The sequence below is a fragment of the Apis mellifera genome, linkage group LG4 (genome assembly GCF_003254395.2).
Source record: "Apis mellifera strain DH4 linkage group LG4, Amel_HAv3.1, whole genome shotgun sequence".
Classification (NCBI taxonomy): Eukaryota; Metazoa; Arthropoda; class Insecta; order Hymenoptera; family Apidae; genus Apis; species Apis mellifera.
This window is the reverse complement of record NC_037641.1, coordinates 4,395,522-4,417,228: the sequence shown is the minus strand read 5'-3', so window position 1 is coordinate 4,417,228 and position 21,707 is coordinate 4,395,522. Positions and strand designations below refer to the sequence as shown.

General features: G+C 37.1%; 1 protein-coding gene and 1 long non-coding RNA gene across 10 annotated transcripts in view; one reads left to right on the top strand and one right to left on the bottom strand.

The window, feature by feature from the left end:
* Positions 1–1,703: 1,703 nt before the first annotated feature.
* On the bottom strand, positions 1,704–14,864 carry LOC113218731. The gene is made up of 3 exons (XR_003304559.1): positions 12,920–14,864; positions 12,299–12,411; positions 1,704–5,293 (listed from the first exon to the last, which is right to left on the bottom strand). It is a non-coding gene; the product is annotated as an uncharacterized LOC113218731 (long non-coding RNA).
* A 4,764-nt stretch (positions 14,865–19,628) lies between these two features.
* The window catches only part of LOC411050 (glutamate receptor ionotropic, kainate 2), a 153,582-nt gene continuing 151,503 nt past the window's right edge, over positions 19,629–21,707 (top strand). For 3 of the 9 annotated variants that reach the window (XM_016911941.2, XM_016911945.2, XM_016911944.2), the window contains exon 1: positions 19,629–21,071. The gene's annotated coding sequence lies outside the window, so the exon portion shown is untranslated. The remainder of the gene's footprint in view (positions 21,072–21,707) is intronic. The other 6 variants (XM_026440130.1, XM_016911940.2, XM_016911948.2 and 3 more) reach the window with 6 other exon arrangements.

Below are 21,707 nucleotides of genomic sequence, written 5' to 3'. Positions count from 1 at the left end.
ACGAACATTCCTACACATTTAATGGAAAGAAATAACGGATAAATTGAAAGAAAATCTCCACAAGAATCTCCCATAGAAATGCAACCAGATAAATATTTCCTTTTTACACGCACACACACACGTGCAATTTCACGCGTGTTACTCACTCGGTTTTTAAGGGTGTATTAATTAACGGGATAACAGGAACAAGTGCGATGGAAAGTGCAATCAACGAGAGTGTAACCGGGGGATAATCGCATAATTGCGCAGTCGGTTGTGATAAAACCAGAGGTGAAATTATCGTATCGAGAATGCAACTCGGGCAGCACTTGCGCGTTTTCACGATATTCAAAGATATTTCGATTCAGCAGACTTCAAACTTACAAATTCGTCCGTACGTTTGTTAACTGTACGCTTAATTGCCACGAGTTTTGCCCTCGACGCGTTGTTAATAGTTCTCTTTACCTTTGTCAAAGGGTTTCCAGGGACGAGATAAAAATTAATTCCAAGTAAAATTATGTTAAAACTGTCGCCAACTGTGGAACGTGTCTCGAAGAGAAGAGAGGGAAACCTTGAAAACCAACCTTTATTTTCCAACATCTCTTCGGGCAAGAGGGGAAAGATTGAAGATTCCGGTTTAAATTTTTCGTAGTATAAATAAAATCGGGAAGGTTTTTATTCGTCTCTCTTTTTTTGCGTGATCGGAACGACATGGATATTTCCTCTTTTCTAACTTGTTTTATTTTCGTCGGTTTATATTCAGGAAGAAAACGCATGAAAACACGCATATTTTTTTCTTTATTTAGCGTCGAAACTTGTAAAAGATAGATGTATCGCTGATCATAAAACGATATCATCGTGAAATCGCTTTGTTTCAGATTTTCTCTCGTACAAAGTGTGATATAATAACACTTTGTTACTTGATTAATAATGAGATGAAGCGTCGATCAATCGGATAAACGGAGAATTCTTGGTCGAGGATAATTGTAAAATTATTTTTTGTATATACTTGTACGTACAAAATGATTGAATAATCATCTTCGTTATTTTTGAAAAAATATATAAAAAGCTTCAGTAAAAATTATTGCCATTTCTTTAAAAAAAAAAGAAAAACTATTTAACACGCCATTTAAAAAAATGGAAATGATCTTGAAATTTCCAAGTCTTGCATAAAGTTTACGGACATCTCTAGCGTTAAAGTGGAAAATATCCAAAGTGGTTATTTAAAATAATCCTTCCATGAGATTATACGCAATAAAATATGATTCTTTCCTTAACAATTGTATAAATAATAAACAAATTTCTTCTCTCGACGTTGATTGGCAATAAATCTACTCTTATTTTAAACGATCCATTGTTATTGCCAATATAATCTCAATCCTCGAATCAGAATCACGTATTGATAATCTTGCAAAACAAGATGAAATGCTTTAATACATCGGTCAACATAAAAAAAAATTATACCGTGATTCGATATTCAGGGGCGTTGTTGTTTACAGCTCGGTATTATTCTCTTTCTCCTTTTCTCGAGATTTTTTTCTCGAGTCTAGTGCATCAGCTCGCCTTGCAACTCATTTCGCGTCCTAATGGGGTTCTTCTCGTCTCGAAGAAAAGCCTGTCTCCTCGTTCGCCTTGAATCCGGCCGCGTTGTCTGCCGAGCTTCATTCAGAAGACCACTACGAGGAAATGAATGTTGCAAATTCTACGTTCCTTTCTTTTCTCTCTCTTTCTCTCTCTCTTTCTTTTTTCTTCCTTTTCAAGAAGGAAGGGGAGGAACGCCCATAGGAGAATTTTCGTATGGGATTTTTTCGCAAGGGAGGGGGAGGAAAAAAACTTTCTCTTAATGGAAGAACTCACGGTGCATATTTCCAGTCTAATTTGAAGTTGAGAGCATTCGTAGAACGAGTTTCGTAGAATTGTTCCGAGGGATGAACACGTCTACCTTACCCTTGTCGAATTTTATGCTGAGATGGAGCTGATTCTTTATGCATTAAATGAAAGATTAAAATGTAATCTAATTTTCCCGCACAACAATTTAATGTTATTTATCTGTTTCTTTGCGCGTGATATTAATTGCAATTGATTCAACGACGACTAGCTCGTTTTCAATATAAATATCTTTGAATGATTTTTTAAATAATCGATGCAATCCATCTTCCTTCGTTTGTACAAGAATTATCAGTTTGTGTTCTTCTTGTCGCTATGCAAATTTAATATCCTCTTTTCCATCTAGTCTGGCTCATCTCCATCTTGGAAAAAATGAACTCTCGTAATTCACCTCTTCTTCATTACGATTAAAATTAATCACGAGTCTAAGGGAAATAATTTATCGAAATTATTTATTTATAATCATTGAATAAAATATTTTAGATAAGATTTGTCCACGGATATTCCTGTTGCAATGGAATTTCTCAATGGAACTGAGAATCGACTCGTTTTTGAACTTGATCGCAAGTAAAATCGCCGCGTCCTTGCTTTCGTTTCGCAAAGAAAGACGTGACGAGATAGTTTTGCTCCCGTTCACGACCGCAAGAACGATTTCCCTTGAACGAGATGGCGATCAGGGACAAAAAAAAAAAAAGAAAAAAGGAAAAGGAAACTATTTCCACGGCGAAAGCGAGCTACTAGATCGAACCGATTGTTACGATTACATCTCACAATCGAGTTATCACGGATCTGAATTGAATTAAGAGATCGTTCATTAGGAAAAAATTTACGATTTTTTGTCAAGGATGGGGAATTGTTACGATTTCGTAACGTCGGTCTAGGTCTTGAAAAAAATACAGAAGATTCTCGAGATAATCGACATGATCGTTACGATTTTTCGAGTTTCTCCAAAGTTGTGAATGAAAAAACAGCAGAAATGTTTTACGAAAGTACAACGAGAGATAAAAGTATGCTTACAAATTTAAATTAACCAAAATAAAATTCTGATTTCGATAAAGCCTGAACATTTTTATTGAGTTTGAATCATAACATATCTTGTTTGATATGCATTTAGATGAGATTCGTTATTAAATCTTAAAACTTTAAAATTTCTATATATATATATATCATTCTCTTTTGAATTCTATTAGAAAATTAAGGATTGGCAATATATATTTCGAAAAATTCATTGAAAGAAATCCAACAATATTTTCATAAAACTGTTCGTTAATTAAGCTTGCATAAAAACGTATAAAGACTTTTATCTCTCGCCATATCCCCGATATTATTTCTCTCATAATAGTTATGCATCTATATCGCCGCGAAAGAATTCGTTTCCACGATGTGATCGTTCACGAGATTTTATCGATTTCATATTAACGATATTAACCTCGCTTGATGATCGACGCGCGCACATTGTACGAGGCATTTTAACCATCGTAATTTCGTTATCGAGGCTAAACTACCGTATTACCGATCTGCTTCCAATAATATTAGTTTATTATCGACGAGATATCCGACAGTGGTAGTCTCGGAATAATACGATTCTCTCGCAAAATTGCTTACTCCTATGCAGTGCCTGTTTTGCCACTTATCGATTTCTACGACAAACGTAATCCGTAATCCCCGATTTTCATCCCCAATTGCGACTCGTCACCCCCTCCTCCTCCCTCGCGGCGAATAAGGACATATCGAGGCTCGATACGAAGCCTCCTAATATTAACCGTGCCGTATTCCAGAATAGAATCTCGCTTCCGACAGAATGTTTCAGCGTTATGTTGCCGGATCGATTTCTCGTAACAATACGTACGTGTACATTTGCACGTTCATACTTATCCCAAGATTAGATCGCGCTGTTCGCTCTCCTTGTCCGCCATTCTCCAATCCTGTTAACCTTGATCGATTCCTTTCATTTCTCATCTCCCCCGTTCGATTTCCTTTCGACGGTATCGTATTCCAATTAACAACGCTTCGTTTTTCCGTATATATATATTCGTTGTTCCCCCTCGTCGAGTCGAGGATCATCTTACACGTTTCCCCGTGAAGAGTTCAACGTCGAAAATGACAGGTTCGTCACGTTCCTCTCGAAAGTTCGTAGAGGGATAAGTCGAGATGGCAGAGAGTGTTGGGACACGAGAATCGAAATCAACGGAGGAAGCAAGACACAGAGCTAGATCTATCACAAAGGACTTAAAGGAATAATGGATAATTTTTTTGGCTCGATGATTTAAGGAATTTTACTTTCTGCCTCGAAACAATTAATTATCTCTCGTCTCGTCTTCTCTTTCAACGAGAGAGAGAGAATGGTATTCCGGATGAAACGACTCGAGGCTCCTAGGGGAGTACGCTCAAAATGTCTCGCCCCCTCCTTATCCCCGCTTGCTTCCTCGAAACTCGTGACGAGACAGTGCCACTCGAGACCATGTTCGAGAGTCGTGCGTTTCGCGGGTTCCTGGTCACGTAACGTTTGATTGGTTTCACGTTGGATTTTCGAGTTTCTGGAAAAAGAGTTGCTCTATTGCGAAAGCTGGTACCATCTATTGTAGGATTTCGATGAGGTTTCCTTCTCACCAATTTTTTAATCCACGAAACGGATTTATTTTCATCGTGTCGCAGATATTTTTGATTACACATTGAAGTCCTTTGATTCTTATATATCGACTCGTAACAAAAAATTATTAATGCATTACCTATAATAGAGATAATAGAAATAAAATGTTCCATTCTTGTATCAATTCATTCTCTTGGCAACTTATAAAAAATCATTGTTGATATAATAATAAAAAATATTCAACAATGAAATATGTATATATATATATAAGTCACTTTGAGTATCTAGAATAGCGTTCATGCGCATCACAATTTACATCGAGTGGTTTTCTTGATTCCGTCCACTTTAAACATTCGCTCGAATGAATACCGAATTGTCGACGCGCATGAACCGAGGACCAGAATCACTTAGAAAACTTTTTCGCCCGAGTGAATCGGCGTCATTTCAATTTCCAGTGTAGCAGTGCGAGAAAATTACGCCATGTAATTTTTCTTTTCGTTGTTACATCCACCGCACCCCCCGCAGATTTTCCATCCCTCGTTAGCCCACGCTTGTTCTCTCCTCCTGTGCGTGGCTCCAGGTGAGGCCGTCGATCCCACAAACGCATCGTAACGAGACGCCATGTGGCCGTGTTCCGGCAATAAGCTCCACCTGTTCCACGCCGCCGTTTGAATAATTCGTTCTAATAATTCCCAACTCGTCCTTTCGTCCCTTTCCACTTTTTCCATGTGCCTTCAAACGTCGAACGACTTCGCGTCATCGAGAAAAGGAATACAGAGGAAGATGTTGAAGATGAAGAGATGGTGAAAGCGAAGAGGGGATGGTGGAAACGAACTTCTGGAAAATAAATATGCACGTTAAAATAAACTGTTCCAACTATATAGTGTATATACATTGTTCAATTTGATATTGTTGCGTAAAATTGTTAATTGGACGTTTGAAATAATGATTTATTTGTATACGTTATTTTTCTACGTTACGTTAATGAAAAAAAAAAATTGCGTATTCTTGGATCCGCATTTCTTCCGTGATTATGTAGAAAGGAAAAGGTGATCGATGGTTCGAAGTTAAATTGGCAACAACTTGATATTTTCCTTTTTTTTTTTTTTTACTAGGAAAGAAAAAGTATTCATGTATTTAATTTCTCGATAATTTTATACGTGTAAGAAATATACAGATAAGATTGTTAAGAGATAACGTGGATAATTAAAAATAAGAGATAGAAATATCGAGGAGTTTGATATAACAGAAGCTATTTCTGAACTTATGATTTTATAGCACATATAAATAATACATCGTGTTTTATTTTTATTTGTGCATCACTCGTTTGTATAAAATTATCGAAAAGAAATTAGATGTAGGAATACTTTTTTCATTCATTGCATAATATATATATATATTTATTGTATCAATTTTTAACGATCGAGTTGAAGTCGTATCCGTTTGTTTCTCGTATGTCATGACGATGAAATGAACATAATAATAATAAGAGAAAACGGCGTTTAAAACGGTTTCGCAATTATGTACAATTTGTCGTATCTGTTTGCACAAATATCAAACGTACAACGGTTTTCAATATTATCGTTATTCCACAGCTTGAGCAAATATCGAATATTCTTTCATACGATCTTACAAACTTTATATCGATATTAAATATTGCCAATTTAATATCCACTTTGTTATTTCATTATTTTCCAGCGTTTAGTTTAATTCTTTTCGCGGAAAATAAAAGTGTAATAAACTGATCAAAACTTTCGAACGAATGCTTGACAGAATATATTTTAATCTTGAAATGATTTTATCTCATAATTTATTACGTCTGTGTATAATGAAATATGATTAAATTTGATGATAAACCGGTACGTAAATTCTACAATAAATATAATAGCCTAGAATAGAAATATTTTACTATATAATAATATATTATTATCTCTAAATATCAATAGCGATACTAGCGCCACGCGACCATTAACTGGTATCTTATATAATTCAAATACATTATATTTCATACCACTTAGTAATTCATACGACTAATAAATTCGATATTGGAAAAATGAAACATGAAACATGTTGAAATGCAAATTTTCAACTCCATAAAAAAATAATAATCTTCGATTCCAACAATTTAATAAATTATATTGAATCAAATAACCAAAGATATTCACACAATTACAAACTTAATAATACGTCGTGAATAAAAACAGGATAAAAAATTAGGGATAGCAAGATCTTTCGAACCTAAGATCGCAGCCCTCCTCTCCAGTCGCACAAGTGGAAACTTGGAGGAATTTAATCGAGAATTTCTGTATCGGATGTTAATCACGTGGCGTGCTCGTGCTACGTGCATCGTGCCACATAAACCCACACCTATCCGCTCGCGCGTGTGGGCCGCCTATCGCGCCAAGTTCCCGCAAAGCGAACCGGATCTCTTGCGTACACGCCTTTTTCCGCGTTCGCCGAGCCTTGTTTCGATTCCTCCTCCGTGCGAGAGAGGAAACGCCGATCGCGAAAATTAGATCACACGGTTTACAAACGTGCTCATTTCCCGGATTTATTTCGCGGATCGCAACCACCGATCGATCCAAGTTTTCCGACCGCTGCAAACTGAAAACTCGGATCGTGTGCAAGGATCCTGGCCGAATGCCGAGATCGAGGAACACCAAGTGGAAAGTGGCCACGCGCGAGAAATCGCCGACGCAATTACCACGTCTCGTTAATGCAAAGCGTGGTCGTTTCAAGAAAAGGATATCGCGTTCTAATTCGTTCTCGTCGTGGAATAATGTGACAGAGGCCACCGTTAACTGCGACTTTTTCGCTTCAATAATGGGAAAGTTTGAACGTAAGGGAATTCAATCAGACGGTAATTAAATTGTATCCTTTTCGCTTGGGATAAAAGCAACGAGTAATCATTAATCGAATGAAACGAAAAATAAGATTTAAAGTTTATTTCCAATTTTTGAAAAGTTTCATTCGTTTTAGTTTAAGTATTTAACGTTTAATGGTCAAAATTATTCACTATCTGATATTTAAAAACATCAACCATTCTTAACATTCGACATGTTCTCATTTAAATAAATTTATATTCAATCAACAAGTTTTACTTGATCCTTTTTCCAAATCGATTCTCTTTTTCAAGAATCGTCGATGACATCTTCTCGTGATCGATCCGTCCGTTCGCTTCCATCTCGGGTGAAAAAAATTATTCGAGGCCCGATTTTTTTCTCAGATTTTTCATCGTCGTCGATAACGATTGGACGGGTAGGGAGTTGGCTGCAGTTGGCCTCACACGTACATCAGCTGGCCGGTAGAAATGCATCGGCGGCCGACTCTGTGTTAGTGTCATTACTCCCGTCATGCTCCACAGGAACACTTTCACTGCCTTTTAGTTTAAAGTCCGTCTAACACTGTCGAAATCCTTCTCTCTCTTTCCCCGTAAACCTCCACCTCTTTCTCACTTTGCACTCGCGACGCGGAGAGATCGTTTCGCGTATGCCGCCGAAACGTTCCAATTCCTTCCTCGTTTCTAGTTCGTCCGAACGACACGCTTCCACCGTGATTACGACCTATGAATTTCGAAATGTCTTAATAAGAAGCGGAACCGGTCGCGTTCCGTGGAAACCGTATTCTGGATCAGAAAAACACCGCGCTACGAACAATTTTTCGACCTCGTGCCTTTTCCATTATTGCTAGTATGCCAGTTTTTAGTCGTGGCCGGTTGCGCAATTGGGGTGAGTTTTGAAGGAACAATTGAAAACGATCAAATATCCATACATTTTGATATTTTTAATACGAAACATCTTTGATAATTCTCTCGATGAGATTGATTGAAAAGTTAAATGGTTTTGATGAAGGAAGTAATACGATACAATTACTTTTTTTCATAGATAGATGTTTAAAACTCGTCTTAAAAATTATTTGTTTTAAAAAATAAAATATTATAGAGAATCGATATGGAAAATTGAAAATAAAATCAAAAACTCCATATAACTATTGATTTAAAACTAAATAGTTTAAAAAAAGAAATGAGTGGAAGTTGGAAATTGAAGAGGAAATACAATTTCAATTTTTTTGAAAACGTGGCAAAAATTTTGAAGATAAAATATAACGTGCAAGATGGATAGATCTAGCTTTACTCAAGAGACGAAATATAATTATATAAGATAAAAATTTAAATATAAGATAAAGAGAAAAAGAAATATAAAATATACATGATGAAACATGATGGATCTTTGCTCATTGAGGATTAATGAACAGGGAATAGGATATGAAAGGGACTGTAAGCGAAATTTATGGGAATTTCGCGTATGTTAATGAAGTTAGTTCCTGGATGACGATGGTCCATCCACGGCGGTGAAATTCAGATGAAATCTTTATCCACGATTTGGAAAGCGCAATATTGTAATCCATGAAATTTCGTCGAATGGATTATCGAGTTTTCCATTCAATGGGGGGAAAAAAAAAAACTGAAATCGATTGAGCTATTCAGATTACGTTCTCATCTCTTTTTCCCCGAGGGTAATATTCAAACTTGCCACGATCTACAACGTAATCAAATATTAGATTGGAAGACGATTCTGTAATATATTAATACGTGCATAATTGTAACGAAGTTGCAAATTCGTCTGAAATATTTTTTAATTTTAAATGACACGAAATATAATGCCCTTGGATTTTAATTCAATAGTTGTATAATTATGGTTATGGTATTTTTTCTAGCCACTAGAAGAAACAATGGAGAGAAACAGAGATGAAAATGGAATTGAATATGCTGCAAGATAAAAAAAATTTTATTCAACTCAGGGAATTCAGAATTCTCATCGAGTCCGGTTGAACATTGATCCATCGACTGTTCGGGCCACGAACGGCATTAGCAACATATAGCAAGAACGCGTAGATGTTTGGTTACGTAACGTCGTAATGATCCATTTCTCCGGCACAGCGCGAAACGAGTTTTCTCCAGAGAGGGAGAGAGAGAGAGAGAGAGTGAGGTATCAATTTTGAACGTTTCGATTTTCACGAGTATCGGAAATAAAATTTCAAAAATGTTCGAGGGTAAACTTTACGTCGATCAATATCGACGAAAAGTCCAATTTTCCTTTATTTTATCGAGGACAATATCGATTTCAAAAATTAACGAAGACAATTCCAAACTGTTGCTTTTTTTCAGGCTTTTTTTGTTTTGTTTTTTTTTTGCAAAAACTGTTGAATCTTTTAAAATTCTCGTTTCGACGAGGAACAATGTCGTTCGTCAGTGAGTGTAAAAAATAGTTGTTCAGTTTTTTTCGCGTTTTCAAGGAATATTTTTTTCTTCCCTTTCTTCATTTCTTTCTTTCATTTTTATTTCACTTCACAGGCCCCCCGTTTCTCGTTACGCTTCTCGTTATTTTTTTCATACGAATTCTTCTCTTCTTCCTTTTTTAATTCTGGAAAAGTAACAGTCGATGAAATTCCTTCGCGTTTTCAGGCACAATTTCCATGCATACATATCCGTCTCATTCAAATGCACTTATCCATATATATTACGACCGTGGCTGACAACGTGTCATCAAGAAGAATGAGCAGATCTGCACAAGTGTTGGTGGACAACGTGGAAACATACACGAAGAAATTTGGTGAAAGAATCCAGACTTTTGCATGAAATCGTGATATTTATTCAATTCAACTTTCTATGACATTAATTATATCAGTGCACATTTATTTTATAACATGCAAAGTGTGTTTCGTAACCGAGAAAGTTCTGTCGTTCTTCTTGTTATAAAATATAATAAAAAAATCATTTACAAAACTTGCCATGCTGTTTTACAAACAGCTGCGAATAATAATCGAGATCTAAAAATTGTCGATGCACGTAATCGAATCTCGTAACTTGGAATCTCTCGAGATTTCTCCTTCAATTTTCATTCTTTTCAGATTTATTTTTTTGCAATATTACTGTTACGCGAACAAGTTTCATTAATCCTCTTCGATCATCTTCACGATGTTGTATCAACAACATCGAAAAAGAATTTTCCACTTTCTGAAATCGCTCCAATTATTTCAACGGAAATAAAAATTTATCTTATTATTCAATTTAATCGAAGATAACAACCGATGGATTAATTATACCCCTCTTCGAATCATTGAGAAACCTATATATCGATTATGTAATCAAACCACGGATCTGGATGCCGGCGATACGATTTCACGACTGGACCAGAAACCATAACTCTTCCGCGAAACTTGATCTTGGACTCGTGCTGCGACTTATCGAGCGTTGCATCGGTTTCCATCTCGGTGGTGATACATCATACAAATTGATCCTAATTGGTCCGCAATAACGAAGGAACAAGGCTTATTGCTCGCTTTCACTTTCTTCCTGCTTAGAAGAGAAACCGGACGATCGTTGCGCTCGATTCCTTGAAGCAAGCGATTCCTGAAACTCGATCCAAAAATCCTACAAATCCTCTCTACTAAATCGTATCGTCCTCCCCCCGCCATCATCTTTTCAAGATAACATTTTTCCTCGACAAGAAAGAGAAATTTCTATCTGTCTCCTGTATCGGAAACGGTTCAACGATTTCATGGCCCGTCGAAATTCAACTTGACTTCCGTGAAACTCGAAACTGACCGCAGCAATATCGATTTCCACCTACGACGCAGTAGCTTATCGAATAATCGCGATCAAGAAAGGCGTAGTCGATTCCTGGCCCCGCCATTCTCATTATCTTATTGTACCACGCTCTTGCATTTAAAATGTGTCCGTCTTTCTTCCCTCCAACTTCCCTCGTCGTAACGAATCGTTCACGCTTTAATGCTTAAGAAATCGTAAAACTGTTCGATCTAGAATCAATCAAGCGGGAAAAGGAATATCTTTCTTTGGAAAGAGAGTATCTTATCTATTAATCGTTCACTCTCGTTCAAAGATTAACACCAAGGGCGTGTACAAAGCGATGGATCTTTGATAAAACTGTAGCTCAACAATAGTTTGGAGGGAAAGAGGCTCGTTTGCGGTGCGCAACTTCGTACGAACTCGTGTTAACCCAGTTAAGTTGCAGGGGATGATAATGCATGGCCTCGCACGGATTTAACGAGCCGACAGCGAACCGTTTCTCTCCGCTGTTCCTCGATGACAAGGGGGATGATAAGATCGAAAATTCATTCTGATACCCGGTAATTGTAGCCTGAGACCGTTTACCCTATGAATCACGGCCTCGTCGAGGTAATATTGTCTGGCTTTGTTGACCGTTTCCAGATTCCGTGATTTATCCTCCGCGATACCGATCTTCCGCTCTGCTCACAGATTTTTTTCCATTTTCCTTTTACACCAAATTTTCCTCAAGAATAATCTGAATATTGTAGATCCAATATTTTGAATCGAATATTATTGTGTTTTGATGAGAGTATTATGTGTTCATTCGTTGAGTATAAAAACGGATGATCATTTCTTGGAAAAAGGAAGGACGAGGTTCTCTATTCCTGAGTGATAATATCTTTGGATCAGAGATTGAAGAATGAGAATGAAAATTAGAAAGAAAGGGAGCGATAAGCTGCGAATTTCTGGCTTAATACCGTTGCTGTTCGTTTCTTCTTTCGATGGCTCTCGCAACCACCGTCGTTTCTCGTTTTCAGCCAACTTAATTAACGATCCTGCTAATGGTGGAATAAGAAGGAAGCACCGGTTCTTCTATACGTAAATCTGCAACGTGAAACCGCATCGAGCCAGGTGCGGCGAAATATAAAGGAATACTTGTTTTCCAACGTCTTTTCAGGGATGAAAACGTAACGTGGATTAAATAATATACAAGCACCAAATTTCTTTTTAATACGATAAATTTTTACTTGGGGAAGAGGAAAATGATTTACCTGGAATTTAACATTTCACCATGCTTGTGTTTCTCGCGTTTCGTCGTAAACCGTAAGACATCGTAAACATTCAATAGCTCTGCGTAGAATGCGTAGTTTCACGAACGTAATACCTGCGAAAATATAAAATATATATTCCTTTTTCCATATGTTTTCCTCCATACGATTTTCAACCACAAAAATATCAGGTGGAAAATTTTATTTGAATTTCTCTTCAAAAATGTATCATCAATTTTTCGAAAAGTTTAAATTCTATTTTTTTTTTCCGTACGATATGCGAATTAAAATACGTATTACGTTATGAAATTTTTACTGAAAAAGTTACCAGAGATAGATCCGTACCGTTCTTGCAAGGACTTCAATCAATTGTACACCGTGAACGAAGAAGTAATCGTCGCAGCGGCATTCATCACCCGAGGAAGAAGAGGGTGAAAATCGTAGCACGATGAACGAATCGAACGATTTGGCGTCGATCCAAGGAACCGAGAATCGAGCACGCGAGATTTCACGAACAATAAGTTGGAATATAGGCACGAATAAGTGAGTTTCTCGATACCAGCCGGTTCATCGAGTCTGGCCGTGTTTAATTTATGCGCAACGAGGGAGAAGGGATATACATACCCAACGATTCTGCTAATGAAGTAGTTGTTTCACCATTGTCGACCGTTTTCACTCGATAATTCACCGATCTTTCGATCATTAGCCTCCGTCGAAAAAGGATTTGAATGGCGCGAGCGACGAGATACGAATCGCTTGGAAGTCTGTTCGTCAACTGAACTATTAATATATAATTCGCAGCAAGAAACATTTCAAAACAAACGCGAGAGAGTTGGAAAATATTTACATCGTTGAAACGAAACTCTATTTATATTCGTGTATACAACTTCGATGCTAAACTCTAGAATTTGTAATTAATTGCTTTACATTTTGTTCAATATATATAACCGATATTTAAATATCCTCTTCTTATATATCATATCCACGTTTTATTCATTCGTGCTTTTTTTTTAACTTTTTTCTTTCGTCAAAGTCAATTTAGTTCGTTCGACTTTTTTTTTTTTTCTTCTAATTTCACGCCAAAATATTACCGATAAAGCTCGTTCGTCTATGGCGAGTCGGCAGGACGGTCAGAGGTACTTTTATCGCGTATGCAAAAACGATTTCGCGAAATGAACAGTTCAGCTTGATTCAAAATCGACCATGACAAATAATGGTGAGCAGATAATGCTGGTATTTATGAAAGACCGATACTCGACGGAACGAAATATTTCCAACATTCGAACCACTCCTTTTTTATCTTGCAAATGATGCCCAGAAATAAATCGTATCAAATAAATCACAATCGCGATAATTTTCGTATCTAAAAATCGCAGTTATATTGCGCATTACACGGTCATTAATGTAAAATACGTATCGATTTTCCATCCATTCCTTCTCAAATATCAGAAAACATCCACGGTTGTACGGAACAAAATTATTATATCGTAGAATGTAAGTAGATATAAAAATAAAAAGAACTTTTCACATTATTACACATTCTTAAACATTCTTCCATTCCTCGAAAATTTTTCGAATCACAAAAAATCCGATTAAAACTACAGATCCGATATTAAAGTGTGATTCGAATTAAATCAAATTAAGGAATAATTTGAGTACAAAAGATTTTCTTATTTCAAGAAACAATATTTCTTGCATTTTTGCAAAATGTGTTCGAAAAACTTATTCCATGATCAATAAACTGTTTCTTCCTTTTAAATCAATTGATTCTGACACCATCTTGATTGTAATTCTTTAACGATGCAATGTTCCATACACTCTTATACACCTTCTCTATCACAACAGATCGTACGTTTCTTGCCATTAGAATCAGATTTTTCATCATTCTCTGCATCCTTCCATTACTACAATATTAATATCTCGCCACGCAAATATTTTCCACGAATACTCTTTCCCTCTCGCTGATACGAGCGACTGGTGACGAAACACGTGACAGATGGGAATATTTTTTCGCGCAAAAAGGGAGCAATTGCTCGACACAGCAGAGCCGCAAAAGAAACGAAACCTGTGCCGTTGAGTCCGGAGTGGTTTGATTGCGTGGAAAAACGGAAGATACGAGCCGATTTCCCGTTTCTCGTCTTTTTTCAACCAGGCGGCAGGTCGACGATGCTCTTTCGCGTTTCCCAGCATCTCTCCTCCTCGTCGAATCGTGATTTATGGGACGCTCATTCCTCCGAGAAAGGAGCAATCTTCGTCACTCGACGCGATATCGCCTTTTACGTGCACGATACGTTTCCGTTTCGTTGTTTTGTTGTTTTGTTGTTTTGTTTCGACGCTTTATGCAATCGCGACGAATGGTTCGAAATCGAAGATGGTTTTGAAATCGGTGTTACTCGAACTGTTGAAACGACGTGTATGAATCTATGAGATCGTATGTCGGTTTTATTCTTGCATCTCTCGTTTACTTCTCGCTGAGAGTTAGAGTCTACTTCCCTCAGTCAGAAATTTATCTCAGTTCTTTCCTCTCCTGTAAAATAAAGATCGATTAATAATGATAATTGTATTCACATTTTGAATCCAATTTCGTTTATAACAAGATAATTCAATGAACGAGTATTATTTTCAGTTTTGTCCTTTTTGCAATTTGCATCTCTTATATGTATAATAATAAATTTGTGTTTTATTTGGAAATATCATCCAATGTTATTACGTGATATTATTTAACGATGCAAGCTGAATTATTATTAATAATTAATAATAATATTTAACTTGCGAAATATAAATAAATTTAAATCTGAATTGCAGAAGACAATGCAATGATATATTTCTCGTTACTCCAGTAAGTTTGTGGTCAGCTTCTTCGGCCATTTATAATATCTTCTCTCACGGTTTCTCTGATTATTTGTTTATTCGTTATTCGCGCCAATTTGCATTCATTATAAATTCTTATTTTCCTATTTTGTTCCATTTCTCTATTGTTTTTATTTCTCAAGTCAAAGGTTGTGCCACATAATTAACAGGCGGTATAAATTATTTTAATGTACCGCGTACAATTTAAAGGCAACGGGATAACACAAAGAAAATGTGCAACGTGTACGATAAGAAATTATTCCATTTTTATATCTCGAAATATTTTCTGACAATTTTCATTCTTCATTCTTCTTAATGCGCTAATATCGCCTCGATATCATCTGTTCTACACCATATTTTCCTTGGATACGGAAGCGTTTCACGTAGGAGAAAAATTTAATAAATATTTTTTTCCCGGGTAATGTAAAATGAATTTCAAATTGATTTCGAGAAAGAACATTTCATTCGGAATGGTATTGATACAATATCGAAACGAGAGTTGTGCGCTATTGTTTTTTTTATGCTTTGCATCCCACGGGTGAACGCAAAATTTCTCAATCGTGTAAACACGAATCGTCAAACAATATATATTTGCAATGTGTTACACCATCATTCTGTAAACTTTCCGTCCAACCATCACCTCTGGGATCATTTCAAATAATAAAAACAGTTTCCCCTCACGTACAACAAATATGTGAAATGAAATTAACAAGCTGGTTGCTCGTTATTTTCTTTATTTTGAAAAAAAAAATATATATATATATACGTCGGGGCGAACTAGATTTAAGATCGTGTCGATTAAGTTGTACATTTCGTTGCATTTCGTTATCGATTAGAGAGAGCGAGAGAGAGAGAGAAAGAAAATCACGATTATTTATTTTATCCTATTATACGAATATTTGTGAAATTTTTCGAAGAATTTTTCAGTCAGAAGATGTCGAAAGCATAAACGTAACATTTTTAGATTATTTTCCAACCAATAAATTAATTTTTAAAATTATTCATTTATTAAATTATTATATTTATTTGTTTTAATGGATCAAAAAGCATCGTAATACAAATAATACGTGATAAAATGCAAGAATGACAGATGATAGCCATTAAATTCATATTACATTCACGTGATATCACGTTCGTATTATATGCAAAAAAAAAAAAGAAGATAACGTTACAATAATAATAAAGTTATTAATTTCCTTTATAGGATTTGTTAATGAGATTTCTGGATACTGATGCTCTTTAGACGTACGAGATTTGTTAATATTAATAATCATATTAACTTTGTCGTGTTGTAAAAAAATGTACACGATACCTAGTAAAAGAACTGCATCATGCAAAAAAGAAAATTAAATAATTTTTAAACACTGTGCCAAAACAATATCTATTCCACGATCAAATTAATTATCCAGATCTTATTTATTCACTCTATCAAGGAAAAATTCATAGAGAGACTCGATCAAATATCGTACATCTATTCAAAAAAATAAAATTTAAAATCGATAATAACACGAATGTCAGACAAAGTAATATTCATTTCCACGGCGTTTCTCTTGCGCTCTGGCACATCAATTTGCTATCCCGTTAGCGAGGATTCCATGCAAACCGCGTGTTACATTATCCATGGAAACGTGTCAGCAATTTTCCTGATCTTCGGCCAAGATGTTTATCTTTTCGCGAAGAAGGAAGACGTCGCGGTGACAAGCGTGTAAAATCCATCAAAGACATTTCTCGAAACGCGGCGCGAAACAAGCGTGAATGGACGTCTCGTACTTGTGCAAGAATCGTGGACAATCACGAGTTGAAATGATCGGGAAAGAATTGAATTTCTTGCGTTTCAGGAAGAAGTTTTCGTTTTCGATTCTTGGATAAGTCGATTTAAAAACCGCGGGATTAGATCTCGAGAAGAGGGAATCACTTGTGAAACTGTGAAAACGAAGAAGCAGAATGTTTGAAGCGGTGGGTGTAGTTTATTTTAGAGATTCGAGGAAATTGTTCGCACTGGGATTTCAAGGGATTGATTTAAGGACGATATTTGTGGAGGAGCAAAAGTCGGTTCCAAGTATTTCGCACGTTCTCCGAGAGTTGAATCACTCTGATCGATTCCTATTTCCTTGTTATGCTTCGTATTTCCTAGTGGAGTAATAGCGATGGGACTAAACGAATCGCGAGCACATTTGAACATCGACAGAAACTCGAATTCTTTGTAAATGTACATCTATCGATGAAATTTGTTCACTTATTCGATTAACCGATTTAGTTACGAGGATATAATCGAATAAAATTTATTTTTGATTGTTGAATTTGATTTACAAGCACACATTCAACTTGATCCTATCACTAATAGCGACAAATCTATTGAGAAAGCAACACGATATATGATTGACTATTAATAATTTAATTGAAAAAGAAGAGAGGATTAATTAAAAATCTGACGAATAAGCGAGAATTGTGTAATAATTGCAATTACATTAGATTCTTTCCTCTTTAAAGACAAAGAGCTCATTTTTTTCTATACTTTTTCTGTACATGTTTTCCCTCATCAAAGTTTTATCTTCGTTACCTTCCAACCGTTCCGGTTTCAAAGAAAAAGTAGACACTTACGAAAAGAAAGTGGTTTCATCCAAAGAAGAAACTTGCGAGGACAATTTCAGGATCAGTGGGGAAAAGAAAGAACGGAGCCTTGCGTAGAGTATAATTTTCACCTTATTTTTTACCGAAACAATACCTTGTTCAATTTAATTAACACCGTCCCTAGATTCGATTCTGATATCTTAAAACAGAAAACAGAAAGAGACAATTTCATTTATCTCATTCATTATTCGAACGAATTGGAGGACAAACTATAGATCGAATAATTGAAATGTTTGATCGAACAAACGAAATCGAGAAAGAAACCATTCACGTAATTTTATAAAATATATAACTGACATCTATATTATTACATATTATAACTTATACAATTCATTAAATAAAGATGTAGAATCAAAGAACGAAATAAAACTGTGTTTCTTCAAATTAAAGATCCAAGCTAAGATAACAACACCTAAGATAATTCTCTTTGAAATAATCGAGAGAGAGACATATATCGAGTTTGAACAATAGAAATTTCATATCTATCCAAGGCTTTTACTCACAAATAAAGTGCGAATAATCAAGAATCCACTTTGTGAAACTGAGGACACTCGAACGATAAATTCAGTGGGATTTAAGCTTCCAAAAGAGACTGGGCCCCCTTTGTTGAAGTTTCCTCCCTCCCAACGATGAAATGTATGTCCCCTAGTCGGCAAGGTGACGTTCCATAAAATGAGCTGGTCCACAGTTTCCATCTCTCTTGGAGATCTCTTGGCAGAACTTTGCACTGTGACCGATGCCTGGCCAATGTTACGTAACGCCAGCAGCGAAACGCTTGATAAATGCGAGTTTATTTCAATCCTCTTTGCGTAGGAAGTGGTCAGGGTCGACGTCCACTAACCCAGATAAAGCGATTTCGCTTCTCTATACGATATATTCCCGGCTCTCTTCCTCAGGGGGTGTCGAGGAAGGAGGCGACGACTCGTCCCTCTTCTCTCTGTTCCCTCATTTCCTCTCGCGGTCTCCTCCCCTCTTTTTCACAGCTTTCTTTCCTCCACGGCGCCCTACCACTCCTCTCTTTTGCTCGGCTTCTATAACTAGGTTGCGATCGAACTCTGTATTTCCTTGCTCCTCCATTAATTCTGAAACGTTCTCTTCGCCATCTTGTCTTCTTTTTCACGCGGTGTTTTTAAATGTTTCGATTATTATATTGCGTGATATACGATATATAATTTTATATTTGTTTAAATAATGTTTCACGTAAAGATTTCCTCCTTTGGAAAAAGAAGATTCTTATTATTCAAGTATCTTTAATGGATCTTTGGCCGTGTTTCTGATGGAAAGGAATAAGAATCCTGTTTTTATCTGCGGGATTCTCGCTCGTCGATAAATATGCAATATGGTTGAATAAGTTGAGTACGTCGGATGAAACATGGCTCAATAACGTCTAGTATACTTTGAATACGAGAAGTCCTCGAGTTCAGTTTAGAGAGTCCTTTACCACTTAAGAGAATCTTCTTCTTCTTTTTCTTCTTTGATCCTTACGCTTGAAACCGTCCAAGATCAAATGCGATTTTTAAGAAGAACTTGAATTCGTTAAGATTTATCAATTGTAATTGATAAATCTTAGAAACACACGAGATTATAATTCGATATCTTCTATATTGAAACAATATGATATGTAATGTAACTTTGTAAAATTTTCTATTCAAAGAGAATAGACTCATGATTCAAATTGATGAAGAAAGAATGATTCTTTTATTTACATTAAATTTCACATTGTTCAATTTCTTCTATCAAGAAGATACTTTATTCTTCTTTTACCATTAATCGACAATTTCAAAAATATTCTAATTAAGATTATCCATCCAAACTTGGCGCATAAAAGCTTGGAGCACGAATAAGAGGGAACCTTCCCTGTTCCTCGACTACTTTTCCTTCGTACGTTTCTGAGTCGCTGTGCCCAATCTCCCCATTTCCCTCGAATCCAATTACCTTGCCCCATCACTCCACAGGGTCGACATCCTGAGGCAAGGCCGAAACACCCCCGAACCGTTTAATTCGTGGCTTGGTCAGGGTCGGCGTCGAGAGAGAGAGACAGAGAGGGAGAGAGAGTCCAGTAACCCAGATAACAAGTCGACTTTGACTGTTCACCGTGTCTTCGCCCCCCACGGAGCACAAGAGAGACGTTGAAGATTCCGTGCGTTGCGTGCGCGCCACCATTCACCCCTTTCACTCGCCGTATCCACCCCGTTGTCTCTCCTTCTCGCGCGACCACCCCTCGAAAGCCATCCACCACCTCCTCCTCGGTCCGCGCACTCGTCCGGGGGTGGCGGATCGTCCTGGCGCAGCCAGTGCCCGCGCGTCTTTCGCGATCGTCGGACCGCGCGTACCGAAAACGGGAACGTGTTCTCGCGTGTCCTCAACCCTCGGGGGTGCACCGAGGGTGCGCGTGACTCGGTTCGAATAATTCGTAGAAATTGAACGAAAATCACTTGTGTTTGTTTTTAAAAGGTTGTTGTTGTGTTGATCGTTTCGTGGTGATCGGGCAAAATCGAGCGGGTTGAAGAGGATATCGTATGATAATGAGATAAGAGATAGCTGGTATCCCGTGTATTATTGGAATAACTCGCGATAAAAACAATCCTTCGTTCTTCTGTTTAATTTGGATGGGGTTAATCATGAGGGTGTGATCATGGTGTGATCATGAGAGTACGAAGAAGAGAGAGTGGCACACTCGAGATGTTGAGTAAAGTGTTTGAATAAGAATAAAGGAATAAAGAATTGTTTAACGATGCGTGTCGGAAATTTCGTATCCCAGGTGTGTTGATTTTTCTTTTCTTTTCTTTTTTTTTCTGGTCCGGTGAAAATTGCTGTAACGTAAGAATATATCCGTCCCTTCTCCCTCATCTCAACTATGACGACCCGCAGGATAACGAGAACTCGGCCGGGATAATGCGCCGCTATGGTTATCAGGATGGATATTTCCTGTGATCACGCTCGACGAGAGCAATAACGATCGGTTGTAATTGGCCTCGTCATATCGGATTGAATCGGATTCGATGGGATCATCGTCGTGTCCGCCAAAAGGGACTGGTTAGAATACCCTGATAAAAATCTCGTCTCTCTCTCTCTCTCTCTCTTCCTCGCTTCCCGTTGTTTTCGATTTGTTCGTCCTGTGCTTCTTGTGCTCCGCTCTACATCTCGAGGATTTAGTTTCGAGTGAGAAAAAAAATATGCTACGAAGGACAAGTCTCGTGCTGTGAACGTCGCAAGTGTCCGGTGATTCGAGCTAGAAGATAGACGAGTGAGGTGGTGACTTTCGTTCCAGATGAATGTTTAACTTGGTGGAAATGTGAGTATGTGCATGTAAATTTTTCGAGGCGAACGAGAGTTTTAATATTTTTCGAGAACACAGTTCGACGAGGATTTATCAACCTTCCCTTTTGACTTTGGCCCTCCTCCAAACGCGATCTATTAATTATTCTTGCGAATATTCATTTCTCGATCTCAAGATACTAGATGTTAAGGTGATCGACGAATATGCATTGGCCATCACCGATTATCTCTAGTTTTTCACTTGACTGAACCGTGTATTGTGTTTAGAAACGTGTGAATTTCCAATAATTTCCGACCGGTTGGCGATTAACCGATCAATGAACCGATCTCTCATCACAATCCTCCTTCTCTATTCTTCCTTCGCCCATAATCCATTTTTATGCGGACACGAGTTTCCTTTGGCAAAGAGCTTAATGAGATCCAGGCAGAGAGACGAGCTCGATCATTAGAAGGGAGAAAGTTTATAGCGAGGAAATGAGCTCGATGAAATTTCGGTGTAAACTTTGCTTTGTGCGTGTCGATTTTGCCTCGAGCGATTTTTCAATCAAAGGTTCTCGGATCGATGGTCGTCGAATTATTATTATATTTAAACAAAGAAGAAAATAATAGCAGTTACGATAAATTTGACATCTCGATTCTCATTTGCTCGTAT